The 14,841-nt window shown below is 44.4% G+C and overlaps 13 non-coding genes and 5 pseudogenes across 13 annotated transcripts; all 18 read left to right on the forward strand.

Annotated features, from left to right (window-relative positions):
- Nucleotides 1-4,904: 4,904 nt before the first annotated feature.
- On the forward strand, nucleotides 4,905-5,023 carry LOC120912134. The gene has a single exon (XR_005742893.1). It is a non-coding gene; the product is annotated as a 5S ribosomal RNA (ribosomal RNA).
- A 100-nt stretch (nucleotides 5,024-5,123) lies between these two features.
- LOC120912340 lies at nucleotides 5,124-5,242 on the forward strand (annotated as a pseudogene).
- A 100-nt stretch (nucleotides 5,243-5,342) lies between these two features.
- LOC120911927 lies at nucleotides 5,343-5,461 on the forward strand. Its single transcript, XR_005742695.1, has one exon. It is a non-coding gene; the product is annotated as a 5S ribosomal RNA (ribosomal RNA).
- Nucleotides 5,462-6,381: 920 nt separating this feature from the next.
- On the forward strand, nucleotides 6,382-6,500 carry LOC120912105. Its single transcript, XR_005742865.1, has one exon. It is a non-coding gene; the product is annotated as a 5S ribosomal RNA (ribosomal RNA).
- Nucleotides 6,501-6,599: 99 nt separating this feature from the next.
- Nucleotides 6,600-6,718, forward strand: LOC120912410 (annotated as a pseudogene).
- Nucleotides 6,719-6,818: 100 nt separating this feature from the next.
- On the forward strand, nucleotides 6,819-6,937 carry LOC120912289 (annotated as a pseudogene).
- A 100-nt stretch (nucleotides 6,938-7,037) lies between these two features.
- On the forward strand, nucleotides 7,038-7,156 carry LOC120912052. Its single transcript, XR_005742815.1, has one exon. It is a non-coding gene; the product is annotated as a 5S ribosomal RNA (ribosomal RNA).
- A 101-nt stretch (nucleotides 7,157-7,257) lies between these two features.
- LOC120912087 lies at nucleotides 7,258-7,376 on the forward strand. The gene has a single exon (XR_005742847.1). It is a non-coding gene; the product is annotated as a 5S ribosomal RNA (ribosomal RNA).
- Nucleotides 7,377-7,492: 116 nt separating this feature from the next.
- LOC120910757 lies at nucleotides 7,493-7,611 on the forward strand. Its single transcript, XR_005741564.1, has one exon. It is a non-coding gene; the product is annotated as a 5S ribosomal RNA (ribosomal RNA).
- A 91-nt stretch (nucleotides 7,612-7,702) lies between these two features.
- On the forward strand, nucleotides 7,703-7,821 carry LOC120912240. Its single transcript, XR_005742995.1, has one exon. It is a non-coding gene; the product is annotated as a 5S ribosomal RNA (ribosomal RNA).
- Nucleotides 7,822-7,921: 100 nt separating this feature from the next.
- LOC120912341 lies at nucleotides 7,922-8,040 on the forward strand (annotated as a pseudogene).
- Nucleotides 8,041-8,141: 101 nt separating this feature from the next.
- Nucleotides 8,142-8,260, forward strand: LOC120912182. The gene has a single exon (XR_005742939.1). It is a non-coding gene; the product is annotated as a 5S ribosomal RNA (ribosomal RNA).
- A 100-nt stretch (nucleotides 8,261-8,360) lies between these two features.
- LOC120912152 lies at nucleotides 8,361-8,479 on the forward strand. The gene has a single exon (XR_005742910.1). It is a non-coding gene; the product is annotated as a 5S ribosomal RNA (ribosomal RNA).
- Nucleotides 8,480-8,579: 100 nt separating this feature from the next.
- LOC120912283 lies at nucleotides 8,580-8,698 on the forward strand. Its single transcript, XR_005743038.1, has one exon. It is a non-coding gene; the product is annotated as a 5S ribosomal RNA (ribosomal RNA).
- Nucleotides 8,699-8,789: 91 nt separating this feature from the next.
- Nucleotides 8,790-8,898, forward strand: LOC120912417 (annotated as a pseudogene).
- Nucleotides 8,899-8,989: 91 nt separating this feature from the next.
- On the forward strand, nucleotides 8,990-9,108 carry LOC120912267. Its single transcript, XR_005743022.1, has one exon. It is a non-coding gene; the product is annotated as a 5S ribosomal RNA (ribosomal RNA).
- A 100-nt stretch (nucleotides 9,109-9,208) lies between these two features.
- LOC120912265 lies at nucleotides 9,209-9,326 on the forward strand. Its single transcript, XR_005743020.1, has one exon. It is a non-coding gene; the product is annotated as a 5S ribosomal RNA (ribosomal RNA).
- A 97-nt stretch (nucleotides 9,327-9,423) lies between these two features.
- LOC120912151 lies at nucleotides 9,424-9,542 on the forward strand. The gene has a single exon (XR_005742909.1). It is a non-coding gene; the product is annotated as a 5S ribosomal RNA (ribosomal RNA).
- The last annotated feature ends 5,299 nt before the right edge of the window (nucleotides 9,543-14,841 follow it).

Consider the following 14,841-nt stretch of genomic DNA (forward strand, 5'->3'; position numbering starts at 1 on the left):
TAGAAGGCATGGCGTGGATAGCTGAGATTAATATACCTCAGATTGCAAAAAAACACCCAATGATAAGTGCTACACTCAGAGTTATTAGAAGGATAGGGAAGAAAATGAAGCTGTTGAAATGTATCGGCCCAATGACACCCGTCTTGGGTAATCCAGGCTTTGAGCCAGGTCTAAAGGACCAATGTTTTAGTAATTTGAGAAGGAGAGGATTTAGTAGACTGACGCATTTCATGAAAGGTAACCACGTGATGAATAATGAGGAGATGGAGAAGGCATATGGGGAAGAACTAGACTTATGGAGACGAAATCAGCTCAGAACTTTCATAGGATCTCTGAAACTTCGAGGGGAAGAAATAGGGAGTCCATCGAAATTTGAAGAAATATGTTTAAAAAGAGAACCAATGAGACATATATTATCATATATGTATAATTTACTGATCGAGTCAGATGCACCAGAAGAACTTGTCTTTATACAGGCGTGGGAAAGAGATCTGGGTATAAAGTTCTCAGAGAAACAGAAAAATAAGATATTCTTATTCACGCATAAGGTGTCAATAGCATCTAGATATCAGGAGGGGGGTTATAAAGTTTTGACAAGGTGGTATAGGACACCAACATTGTAATGGAAGGGCTCTCGCGCTATCGATATTCTAAACCTAGGGGGCACTGCTGCAGTTACCTGAAATTGGTCCCAGCCAAAAATGAAAACAAATGAAATGAGTGATAATAACTGCGCTGTGTGGATATGGAGGGATAGGGCAACAACCAAAAAAAAATTAAACAGTGATCAAATAAGTCCCACCAAATGGGCGGGGTGAACTCTACAAGCAGTGTGCAATCTGAACTGTGAAGGTGGGTGATCTGAAAAAGGTTAACACTATGCAGCAAAATCCTTATAAGGAAATAAAATAAACATGGAAGTACAGTTATCAAAATAAATGTCCAAGATTGGTACTAAAGACCAAAGGTAAGTGATCCCAACACATAATAAAGGGTAAAAATCCAGTGAAATCAAGTGCAAATACAAATCTCGCATCCAAAAAGCATATATTTAAAGGTGCAGTCCTTGATAGCTGTGATGAGAAACCAGGAAATCCAATATTTCAGAGAAGAGCAAGCTTCGGTGCGCACACCTCTAGTGGTATGGAATGCTCACCTCAAGGCCATAGCACGGATAGCCTGGATACCACTCAGGGTGTACTCAAAGATCCAGCAGGATGAGGGCTAGATGTAGTCTCCACATTAAATGACCATATTGGAAGAAACAAGAAAAAGATATGGCGTAATACTGGAAGCAAGGTTTTAAAAAACGATCAGTCACATGCACATGCACATGCACTCACATGGAGGCCGTGAGCAGTGGGCCTATCTCCTACGAACGGCGAGTTCGTGCGACCCAGTCTGAGATCTTGATTGTATGCTGATCCTCTCTCTTTGGCCTCCACCTAAACATTCACGGATACTGGCACTAAATGCTCAGCAGGTATAGATGGGCAAAGAGAGAAGAAGGCACATAGTACAGCTCCGCTTCAAAAGGTATTTAATAGAAAAACATATAAAAAACTCACATTTAAAATGTCAGAAATATCCAAACAAAATGAGCAGCGAGCTCATATCTCTCTCTTCAGAGTATGTGAGGTCTGGTACTTCCTGTCCCTACTAGTGGCGTCATGTCACATGACTTCATCAGGGGATAGTGATGGGAGTACTGAAGGATCTTAAATAGGCCGTCAGAATGTCTGCAAACATGGGTGTCCGTCGGCCATTTTGTCGGAGCCCATAGAGAACAATGTCACCGCCGTCATGGATTAACATTGGAACACAGTTGGTGTGCAGACAGTATGTATTGGCGTATAAATCAGCAAAGAGGATAAGATATGGATTGGTAAGCTATTAAAAACATGAAAGGAGAAGTTTTAAAGGACGGATGGGGACAACACTATAGGCATGGAAGGCGTTGTGTCAAAACACTGGATGGCTGACCAGTCGAGACACAGGTGCATTATAATAGTTTGTAACTATTCTGGAAGCCGAACGCTAAACTGAATGGGAGAGACTTAGTTAACACCGAAGACGCCATACAATGGATCATATATGGGATATGATTAGGCTCTAAAGATAAAAAAATATGTGTAAAAAAGGGATAAAAAAAATAGGGATAAAGGGGCGTTTCCACGTATGGGAGGGGGGGGGGGGTCCCAGTCGATGAGCCATTTCAGACTACTAGCATGTAAAAGAAGAGAAGACCGAGAAGACCGAGTCTAATATGTGGAAGTGCTAAATACATATATAATATGGATACCTTTGTTCCCAGAGGCTTAAATATAGAATTTGATCTGAACTGCTTTCTAAATGACTTTTAGTCCCTCATCCCTACTTTTCTGAGAGCCTTTCTTGCTTTGTCCTCTCCTTCCCTTTATCATCCTCTCACCGGTAGTGTTTCACTAGTGCGAGTTTGACTCATCCAATAGCTAGTTTTTCCATCACTAGATTTCTCAAGCTGCTACCCATATATGTTGGCAATATGTTACCTTGTTCACCTATGTACACCCACCATATGTCGAGTGTGTGGGTTCTAGCACTTCCACATATTAGACTCGGTCTTCTCTTCTTTTACATGCTAGTAGTCTGAAATGGCTCATCGACTGGGACCCCCCCCCCCTCCCATACGTGGAAACGCCCCTTTATCCATATTTTTTTATCCCTTTTTTACACATATTTTTTTTATCTTTTAGAGCCTAATCATATCCCATACATGATCCATTGTATGGCGTCTTCAGTGTTAACTAAGTCTCTCCCATTCAGTTTAGCGTTCGGCTTCCAGAATAGTTACAAACTATTATAATGCACCTGGCAGCTGTGTCTCGACTGGTCAGCCATCCAGTGTTTTGACACAGCGCCTTCCATGCCTATAGTGTTGTCACCATCCGTCCTTTAAAACTTCTCCTTTCATGTTTTTAATAGCTTACCAATCCATATCTTATCCTCTTTGCTGATTTATACGCCAATACATACTGTCTGCACACCAACTGTGTTCCAATGTTAATCCATGACGGCGGTGACATTGTTCTCTATGGGCTCCGAGAAAATGGCCGACGGACACCCATGTTTGCAGACATTCTGACGGCCTATTTAAGATCCTTCAGTACTCCCATCACTATCCCCTGATGAAGTCATGTGACATGACGCCACTAGTAGGGACAGGAAGTACCAGACCTCACACACTCTGAAGAGAGAGATATGAGCTCGCTGCTCGTTTTGTTTGGATATTTCTGACATTTTAAATGTGAGTTTTTTATGTTTTTCTATTAAATACCTTTTGAAGCGGAACTGTACTATGTGCCTTCTTCTCTCTTTGCCCATCTATACCTGCTGAGCATTTAGTGCCAGTATCCGTGAATGTTTAGGTGGAGGCCAAAGAGAGAGGATCAGCATACAATCAAGATCTCAGACTGGGTCGCACGAACTCGCCGTTCGTAGGAGATAGGCCCACTGCTCACGGCCTCCATGTGAGTGCATGTGCATGTGACTGATCGTTTTTTAGACCCTTGCTTCCAGTATTACGCCATATCTTTTTCTTGTTTCTTCCAATATGGTCATTTAATGTGGAGACTACAGCTAGCCCTCATCCTGCTGGATCTTTGAGTACACCCTGAGTGGTATCCAGGCTATCCGTGCTATGGCCTTGAGGTGAGCATTCCATACCACTAGAGGTGTGCGCACCGAAGCTTGCTCTTCTCTGAAATATTGGATTTCCTGGTTTCTCATCACTTATTACTCACAGCTATCAAGGACTGCACCTTTAAATATATGCTTTTTGGATGCGAGATTTGTATTTGCACTTGATTTCACTGGATTTTTACCCTTTATTATGTGTTGGGATCACTTACCTTTGGTCTTTAGTACCAATCTTGGACATTTATTTTGATAACTGTACTTCCATGTTTATTTTATTTCCTTATAAGGATTTTGCTGCATAGTGTTAACCTTTTTCAGATCACCCACCTTCACAGTTCAGATTGCACACTGCTTGTAGAGTTCACCCCGCCCATTTGGTGGGACTTATTTGATCACTGTTTAATTTTTTTTTTTTTTTTTGGTTGTTGCCCTATCCCAGGACACCAACATTGTTAAATCAGATTTTCCCTCAAGTCTCAAACATTTGCTGGAGATGTCACAAAGAAGAAGGCACTATGATACACATCTTTTGGGGCTGTCAAAAACTAAAAGAATTTTGGAAAATGGTCTCGGATACAACCCGTGAAATTACTGGGGTGAATCTCGGAGACAGACCATCAGCATTTCTATTATATGACATCCCACTATCTGTGGAAAAATATAAGCAGTTTCTGTTAAGGCATTTGATTACGGCAGCAAAGTCCTGTATACCAATACTATGGAAGAGTACAGCACTTCCAACAAGGACACAATGGCTTAGTAGAATAACAGAGATTCAGCTGATGGAAAATCTCACTATGGGGCTGAGGGAGCGAGAGGAGGAGTACCGGAGGACCTGGACTCCATGTATTGAATACAGGGAACAGAATCCTTGAGGGGGGGAGAGGAATAATCTTGTTTTTTTTTTTTTTTTTTTCCTTGCGAGGGATTGGGGAGGGGAATGAGGGGGAAATATTACTCCCTTTGGGTGGAATGCTCCTCCGTTGGGCGAGGTCGGGGGAGGCAAGACCACGCAAGGGGTAGAATTGGTGTAAGGGAGAGTTGAGAGGGTGAAAACAAAGAAAGAAGAAAGGTATATAAGGACCAAGAGATGTTTAGTTGATGTGAAATATGGATGTTAAGGTATATATGATGCAGAAGAGATTGTTTTTTGATTGTGAAAAAAAAATATACATAAAATAAAGAATTATAAAAAAAAAAGAGAGTTAAGGCCAGCTATGTTTATCGCCTACGGCCACATCACCCTGAAAGCGCCCGATCTCGTCTGATCTCGGAGGCTAAGCAGGGTCGGGCCTGGTTACTACCTAGATGGGAGACCGCCTGGGAATACCAGGTGCTGTAGGTTTTCTTTTATTTTTTTATTTTTTGTAGTGGAGTTCTTGAAGCTTTTTTCTAGTCTTTCTTCCAAGCTATCTTCAAGAGAGTTAAGGCCAGCTATGGTTATCGCCTACAGCCACATCACCCTGACAGCGCCCGATCTCGTCTTATCTCGGAGGCTAAGCAGGGTCGGGCCTGGTTACTACCTGGATGGGAGACCGCCTGGGAATACCAGGTGCTGTAGGTTTTCTTTTATTTTTTTATTTTTTGTAGTGGAGTTCTTGAAGCTTTTTTCTAGTCTTTCTTCCAAGCTATCTTCAAGAGAGTTAAGGCCAGCTATGGTTATCGCCTACGGCCACATCACCCTGAAAGCGCCCGATCTCGTCTGATCTCGGAGGCAAAGCAGGGTCGAGCCTGGTTAGTACCTGTATGGGAGACCGCCTGGGAATACCAGGTGCTGTAGGCTTTCTTTTATTTTTTTATTTTTTGTAGTGGAGTTCTTGAAGCTTTTTTCTAGTCTTTCTTCCAAGCTATCTTCAAGAGAGTTAAGGCCAGCTGTGGTTATCGCCTACGGCCACATCACCCTGAAAGCGCCCGATCTCATCTGATCTCAGAGGCTAAGCAGGGTTGGGCCTGTTTTTTTTTTTTTATATCATTTATTTTTATTTGCTTTTCTTGGTTCAATGATTGACAGGTTCAGTGAACATTATTACAAAGTAAAAATGGTATAACAAATAACGACCTTGTGCCATGAGGGGAGAGTGTGCAATTGCGGTTAACCCACAGAAAAAAAGAAAAGAAGAAAAGAAAAAAAAAGAAAAATTTAAAGTAAGATAAAGGGGAGCCAACTGCCTTTTACTCTTCCCCCCTGTGTCTATTCCCTTGTGTCTCCCTCCCCCTCCCTCCCCCAATCCTAGGAAGCGTGCCACCCTCGTCGTTTCCTTGCTTAGGAAATGGGCGGGTCAGTCTGCTAACCCCACTACCTCCATGAGTCATTGGCGAGAAAAGTCTGGCCAGCGAGCCTTCTATCTAGGCCCCTCCCCCAGAGGTCACCGCTATGGAGACGGTTGGGCAGTTAAACTGTAGTTATCCCTTGTTGCCAGAGGAGGTGACATCTCAATGAGCCCGGGCATCTTCGCCGCTAGGTCCCTCCATGAGGGATCTCCCACAGTCCTCATCCAGGGTCCCCAGATTCTCACAAATTTCCCATAGTTCCCTTGTCTGGTAAAGGTCACTCTCTCGCTGGAAATGGTTAGATTAATGGTCGCTACCCAATTTAAGGTATATATGATGCAGAAGAGATTGTTTTTTGATTGTGAAAAAAAAATATACATAAAATAAAGAATTATAAAAAAAAAAAGAGAGTTAAGGCCAGCTATGTTTATCACCTACGGCCACATCACCCTGAAAGCGCCCGATCTCGTCTGATCTCGGAGGCTAAGCAGGGTCGGGCCTGGTTACTACCTGGATGGGAGACCGCCTGGGAATACCAGGTGCTGTAGGCTTTCTTTTATTTTATTTTTTTTGTAGTGGAGTACTTGATGCTTTTTTCTAGTCTTTCTTCCAAGCTGTCTTCAAGAGAGTTAAGGCCAGCTATGGTTATCGCCTACAGCCACATCACCGAGAAAGCGCCTGATCTTGTCTGATCTCGGAGGCTAAGCAGCGTCGGGACTGGTTAGTACCTGGATGGGAGACCGCGTGGGAATACCAGGTGCTGTAGGCTTTCTTTTATCTTTATTTTTTTGTGGTGGAGTCCTTGAAGCCTTTTTTCTAGTCTTTCTTCCAAGCTATCTTCAAGAGAGTTAAGGCCAGCTATGGTTATCGCCTACGGCCACATCACCCTGAAAGCGCCCAATCTCGTCTGATCTCGGAGGCTAAGCAGGGTCGGGCCTGGTTAGTACCTGGATGGCAGACCGCGTGGGAATACCAGGTGTTGTAGGCTATTTTTTATTTTTTTATTTTTTGTAGTGGAGTTCTTGAAGCTTTTTTCTAGTCTTTCTTCCAAGCTATCTTCAAGAGAGTTAAGGCCAGCTATGATTATCGCCTACGGCCACATCACCTTGAAAGCACCCGATCTCGTCTGATCTCAGAGGCTAAGCAGGGTTGGGCCTGGTTAGTACCTGGATGGGACACCGCCTGGGAATACCAGGTGCTGTAGGCTTTCCTTTATCTTTATTTTTTTTGTGGTGGAGTCCTTGAAGCCTTTTTTCTAGTCTTTCTTCCAAGCTATCTTCAAGAGAGTTAAGGCCAGCTATGGTTATTGCCTATGGCCACATCACCCTGAAAGCGCCCGATCTCGTCTGATCTCGGAGGCTAAGCAGGGTCGGGCCTGGTTAGTATCTGGATGGGAGACCGCCTGGGAATATCTGGTGCTGTAGGCTTTCATTTATTTTTAATTTTTAATTTTTTTATTTTTTTGTGGTGGAATCCTTGAAGCCTTTTTTCTAGTCTTTCTTCCAAGCTATCTTCAAGAGAGTTAAGGCCAGCTATGGTTATCGCCTATGGCCATATCACCCTGAAAGCGCCCGATCTCATCTGATCTCGGAGGCTAAGCAGGGTCGGGCCTGGTTAGTACCTGGATGGGAGACCGCCTGGGAATACCAGGTGCTGTAGGCTTTCTTTTTTTTTTTGGTGGAGTCCTTGAAGCCTTTTTTCTAGTCTTTCTTCCAAGCTATCTTCAAGAGAGTTAAGGCCAGCTACGGTTATCGCCTACGGCCACATCACCCTGAAAGCGCCCAATCTCATCTGATCTCGGAGGCTAAGCACGGTCGTGCCTGGTTAGTACCTGGATGGGAGACCGCCTGGGAATACCAGGTGCTGTAGGCTTTCTTTTATCTTTATTTTTTTGTGGTGGAGTCCTTGAAGCCTTTTTTCTAGTCTTTCTTCCAAGCTATCTTCAAGAGAGTTAAGGCCAGCTATGGTTATTGCCTATGGCCACATCACCCTGAAAGCGCCTGATCTCATCTGATCTCAGAGGCTAAGCAGGGTCTGGCCTGGTTAGTTCCTGGATGGGAGACCGCGTGGGAATACCAAGTGCTGTAGGCTTCCTTTTATTTTTTATTTTATTGTGGTGGAGTCCTTGAAGCCTTTTTTCTAGTCTTTCTTCCAAGCTATCTTCAAGAGAGTTAAGGCCAGCTATGGTTATCGCCTACGGCCACATCACTCTGAAAGCGCCCGATCTCGTCTGATCTCGGAGGCAAAGCAGGGTCGAGCCTGGTTAGTACCTGTATGGGAGACCGCCTTGGAATACCAGGTGCTGTAGGCTTTCTTTTATATTTTTATTTTTTGTAGTGGAGTTCTTGAAGCATTTTTCTAGTCTTTCTTCCAAGCTATCTTCAAGAGAGTTAAGGCCAGCTGTGGTTATCGCCTACGGCCACATCACCCTGAATGCGCCCGATCTCTTCTGATCTCAGAGGCTAAGCAGGGTTGGGCCTGGTTAGTACCTAGATGGGAGACCGCGTGGGAATACCAGGTGCTGTAGGCTCTCTTTTATTTCATTATTTTTTGTAGTGGAGTTCTTGAAGCTATTTTCTAGTCTTTCTTCCAAGCTATCTTCAAGAGAGTTAAGGCCAGCTATGGTTATCGCCTACGGCCACATCACCCTGAAAGCGCCTGATCTCATCTGATCTCAAAGGCTAAGCAGGGTCGGGCCTGGCTAGTACCTGGATTGGAGACCGCCAGGGAATACCAGGTGCTGTAGGCTTTCTTTTATTTTTGTAGTGGAGTTCTTGAAGCTTTTTTCTAGTCTGTCTTCCAAGCTATCTTCAAGAGAGTTAAGACCAGCTGTAGTTACCGCCTAGGGCCACATCACCCTGAAAGCGCCCGATCTCGGAGGCTAAGCAAGGTCGTGCCTGGTTAGTATCTGGATGGGAGACCGCCTGGGAATACCAGGTGCTGTAGGCTTTCTTTGATTTTTGTAGTGGAGTTCTTGAAGCTTTTTTCTAGTCTTTCTTCCAAGCTATCTTCAAGAGAGTTAAGGCCAGCTATGGTTATCGCCTACAGCCACATCACCCTGAAAGCGCCCAATCTCATCTGATCTCAGAGGCTAAGCAGGGTTGGGCCTGGTTAGTACCTGGATGGTAGACCGCCTGGGAATACCAGGTGCTGTAGGCTTTCTTTTATCTTTATTTTTTTGTGGTGGAGTCCTTGAAGCCTTTTTTCTAGTCTTTCTTCCAAGCTATCTTCAAGAGAGTTAAGGCCAGCTATGGTTATCGCCTACGGCCAATCACCCTGAAAGCGCCCGATCTCGTCTGATCTCAGAGGCTAAGCAGGGTCGGGCCTGGTTAGTACCTGGATGGGAGACCGCTTGGGAATACCAGGTGCTGTAGGCTTTCTTTTATTTTATTTTTTTTGTAGTGGAGTTTTTGAATCTTTTTTCTAGTCTTTCTTCCAAGCTATCTTCAAGAGTTAAGGCCAGCAAAGGTTATCGCCTACGGCCACATCACCCTGAAAGCGCCCGATCTCATCTGATCTCGAAGGCTAAGCAGGGTCGGGCCTGGTTAGTATCTGTATGGGAGACCGCCTGGGAATACCAGGTGCTGTAGGCTTTCTTTTATTTTTGTAGTGGAGTTCTTGAAGCTTTTTTCTAGTCCAAGCTATCTTCAAGAGAGTTAAGGCCAGCGACAGTTATTGTAAAAAAATGTAGCACCCAAAAAAAGGAAGAGAAAACCCTGAGGGGAATTTCTATATAACAAAAGAGCAATCAGGTGATAGGAATCTAACACCCTCTATTGCACTGATGTAAAGTGTGCAACCGTGCAAGGTGAATATGAACACATAGACAATATTAGGCTGTACCTGTGATAGGTACCCCTATGTGGTTACCAACCTAAGTTATAACGATGTGTTAAATATTCTGGAACTGGGGTATACCCGTGCTCTGCAAGGGAGTCACCCACTTATGTCCCAGAAAAAATACACACTTATGTGAAGTAAGAATAATAATGAATAAGGGGTGGATAAATCAAATCAAGACCACTACACCTTGCAAACATAACTGTGATGTGTCAGTACATAAGTAGAAAGCAATCTAATGCTAAATATGTGAGACAAGTATGTGTTACATCTGAAACTCAAAGCATTGCAGTGTCTGTATCAAAACAGCCCAATGACAGTGTGAAATCAAAAAATTGGGTTCTGAACACAGTCCTTCAAGGTGAATGTTGTGCTAACACTCAGGTGTGTCTATTTAAAGAGACATACACCCAATCCTGCAAACATTTAGTCCTTGTGAGAAATGAGAAATAGATGCACATATGCGTTCTTCAAGTATTAGGGTGGAGCAGATATCCTCAACCAGACAATCTTCAATGTTGGACATATAAATAAATGGGTGGGTACTCTTACCAGAGCAGGTGGACCCTCTAACTCACCGTACGGTGGGAGGGTCGTCAGGGCTTATATAGACCGACAGTCTGGATCCAGGAGTCCTCACTCTGATGGTCCGAACCGGAAATGGTCCCAAATATACTTGATTGTCCAGAGGTTATGTTGTGACAGGAAACACCCTGTCAATAGTTGCTCCAATCACCCCAAATCATATGCGAAAAAAGAAAAATAATAGAGGTGCTCCTCATAGTGTAAAACTATTATTTAATAGTAAAAAATTCCAATTATCACACACGTGACAGGAATGCAATAAAACCATAAAAAACTTTCAAAGTCACACGTGAAATGAAAATCAGCAAACTGGAACGATCAATCAAAAAGATAACAGCAAACTGAAAAAAAATATAGCAGCAAACTCCCACCTTGGATAGGTGTGAGGAGTGTTCCAAAAGTGTGGGATGCAGCGGAGATGCGATGGAACAATCACCCTACCGGTTTCGTCGCTAAAAGGACTTCAACTGGGGTATCTGACCGTCCCTCGCTGCTCTCCTGCATTAAATACCTGTGAAACGCCTCTGAAACGCCTCTGAAACGCCTCTGAAACGCAATTGAGGAACTAGGACCATTCTATTGGAACGCACGCCGTTATGGCATGGCGGAACAGGTGCGGGCACTCACGGATCTGGATCACAGGTATTTAATGCAGGGGAGCAGCGAGGGACGGTCAGATACCCCAGTTGAAGTCCTTTTAGCGACGAAACCGGTAGGGTGATTGTTCCATCGCATCTCCGCTGCATCCCACACTTTTGGAACACTCCTCACACCTATCCAAGGTGGGAGTTTGCTGCTATATTTTTTTTCAGTTTGCTGTTATCTTTTTGATTGATCGTTCCAGTTTGCTGATTTTCATTTCACGTGTGACTTTGAAAGTTTTTTATGGTTTTATTGCATTCCTGTCACGTGTGTGATAATTGGAATTTTTTACTATTAAATAATAGTTTTACACTATGAGGAGCACCTCTATTATTTTTCTTTTTTCGCATATGATTTGGGGTGATTGGAGCAACTATTGACAGGGTGTTTCCTGTCACAACATAACCTCTGGACAATCAAGTATATTTGGGACCATTTCCGGTTCGGACCATCAGAGTGAGGACTCCTGGATCCAGACTGTCGGTCTATATAAGCCCTGACTTCCCTCCCACCGTACGGTGAGTTAGATGGTCCACCTGCTCTGGTAAGAGTACCCACCCATTTATTTATATGTCCAACATTGAAGATTGTCTGGTTGAGGATATCTGCTCCACCCTAATACTTGAAGAACGCATATGTTCATCTATTTCTCATTTCTCACAAGGACTAAATGTTTGCAGGATTGGGTGTATGTCTCTTTAAATAGACACACCTGAGTGTTAGCACAACATTCACCTTGAAGGACTGTGTTCAGAACCCAATTTTTTGATTTCACACTGTCATTGGGCTGTTTTGATACAGACACTGCAATGCTTTGAGTTTCAGATGTAACACATACTTGTCTCACATATTTAGCATTAGATTGCTTTCTACTTATGTACTGACACATCACAGTTATCTTTGCAAGGTGTAGTGGTCTTGATTTGATTTACCCACCCCTTATTTATTATTATTCTTACTTCACATAAGTGTGTATTTTTTCTGGGACATAGGTGGGTGACTCCCTTGCAGAGCACGGGTATACCTGTAAGGAAAGGACGGAGTGTCAGGGAAATGTCCGTAGTAGAAGTACTGGCAATCTTGCCAGTAGAAGAAATGGCCATAGAAGAAGTACTGGCAATCTTGCCAGTAGAAGAAATGGCCATGGAAGAAGAACTGGCAATCTTGCCAGTAGATGAAATGGGAGCCATAGGCTCATCATGTGACAGGAAGATCCTTCCTGATGCCTATTTAAAGAGAGCTCTGACCATCAGGCAGTGCTGACTGGTCTTCAGCTTGTATCCTGATACCCTGAATCTTGCTGTTACCTTGCTGATCTCCTGTTGCTGAACCCGGCTTGCCTTGACCCCGTTCCTGAACTCTGTTATTCCCGGACTACCGGTTTCTGATCCTGGCTATTCACCTGACGCTGCTACCGCCTGCTGCTTGGTACCTCGCTGCCCGCCTTCCACTTGACCCGGCTTTCTGTATGACCCCACATCTGCTTCCTGTGCTGAGCCCTGGCAACCCCCCAGTGTCTGCGACTTGCTCCTGCGACTTCCTGCCACTTCCTGCTACAAGTCTTCCAGGAACTACGCCTTATCTGATATCCAGTGTCGCTGCTCCTGCGGAGTGCCTCCTACTCATCCCGGCTCGCACCTCCCGCTACTGCTGTCGGAGTCTTCATCTGCAGGCACTCGTGTTCCTCCTGTCCCTCGGTGTCCTCTGTTTCATCTCCAGCGGTGCCAGGGCGGGAGATACAAGAGAGGCCGACCTCGTCATCTCAGTCTCCCATCAGGTACGTGACAGTACCAGTCAGCCAGTGATGGAGTCTGAAAGGGAGGTCTCTCTTCTACAAACCCTCTGTCGGACTGTTACCGCACTCTCTCAAACGGTGCAAGGGTTACATAAGGACTTTGTTCAGCTTCACGACCAATTGCAGCTTGCACCCAGCCTGGCTTCTACCTCTGAGGACTTGGGAATCAGGCATTCTGCTGCTCAAACCGTGACTTGCAACCATGTTGAACTTTCCTGTTCCCCTGAGCCAAGAGTGGGATTCCTTATCTCCTTATTGCTGGATGAACCCCAGGCTTGGGCCCACCGGCTTCGAGAGCAACATGATCCTGTCTTGGCGTCTGTGAACTCCTTTTTTGCGGCCATGGCTCAACTATATGCTGACCCTTTCCGTCATCACACAGCGGAAGCTACTCGGAGTCACCTGCAACAGGGCTCCAGGCCCGTTGAGGACTATGTATCGGACTTTCGCTTATGGAGCGCTGATACCAAATGGGATAATTCTGCCTTATGTTTCCATTTTCGTCTCGGCTTGTCGGAAGCTATCAAGGATGAGCTAGCCAGGGTGGACACACCTTCTTCCTTGAATGACCTGATTCTTCTTGCTATACAGATTGACCGTCGTCTGCGGGAAAGACAGTCTGAAAAAGCCTTGAATTCCCACTTGTTGCCTGTTCATTCCAAACTTCCTTTACCCCATTGGATGCAATACGGTCCGGACAGAGCCCCCAGAATAATATTATCTATGGATGCCGAAAAAGCTTTCGACCGGGTTAGCTGGATGTTTATGACTGAGGTTTTGAGGTGGATGAAAGTGGGAGAGCGTGTGATGGGTTGGGTGCTGGCGTTGTACGCGTCCCCGAGAGCAAGAGTAAAGGTGAATGGCACCTTGTCAGACCATTTCCAAATATACAATGGTACGAGACAAGGGTGTCCCTTGTCTCCCTTATTATTTGCAATGATATTGGAACCCTTTCTCTGCAAAATAAGAAAAAATAACGGAATACAGGGGACGTGTATTGGGCCGGATGAACATAAGGTCTCGGCATATGCCGATGACCTGTTGTTCTATCTATCCACACCACAGACTTCAGTACCTGCTCTGATGGAAGAAGTATCTAGGTTTGGGGCCCTATCCAATTTTAAAATTAATTTGGAGAAGTCTATATTATTTCCTAGCCATGTACCTTTAAGTATGGAGAACTCTCTACAAGAAGCATATCGCTTCGTATGAAATAAAAAATCACTAGTTTACTTAGGGACGCATATAACGCCTGACCCTAAACTTCTATATGACCTGAATTATGGTACCTTAATGGAAGGGGTAAGAGAGGATCTTCAGAAATGGAAGGGGCAGTTTTTAACTTGGTTTGGAAGGGTGAATGCAATAAAAATGAACATATTACCTAAAATAATTTATGTCTTACATACAGTGCCAATTCCCCTCCCACAGAGTTTTTTTAAGGGTATACGGAAGGCTTTTGTTTCCTTTGTGTGGAATGATAAACGACCTAGATTAGCCTATGAAATTTTGTGTAGAGAAAAGTCAGAGGGTGGAGTGGGGCTGCCAGATGTAACATCATATTATAGGGCAATTGCACTAGTACGTATACTAAATTGGAATCACGATTACTCAACTAAAATATGGGTAAAATTAGAGCATACAATGGCAGGAAGGAACCTAGCAGGAGCTCCTTGGATACCGAAGACAGAAAGAGGACCCTCAAAATGGATGTCACCATTAACTAATAATACACTAAGGATATGGGATAAAATAAATCAATCAGGAGATTATGCCCCTGGGATATCCCCCTTGGCTCCTCTGGAGGGATTCCCGTGGTTCCCCCCAGGTGAGGAAGTAGGATCAATGAAGGCATGGGGGATAGACGGGGATACCACATGCGGCAAATTCGCCCCATGCGGAACCCTGATCTCCTTATCTGAATTGAGACAGAGCTTGGGAACAGTCCCAATGGTGGAGTGGAGGTACCACCAATTAGGGTGCTTCTTTCAAAAGTGGAAAACCAAGATAAGGCCTCTTAACTCGCTTAC

Source organism: Rana temporaria, chromosome 8 (genome assembly GCF_905171775.1).
Source record: "Rana temporaria chromosome 8, aRanTem1.1, whole genome shotgun sequence".
In the NCBI taxonomy this organism is placed as follows: Eukaryota; Metazoa; Chordata; class Amphibia; order Anura; family Ranidae; genus Rana; species Rana temporaria.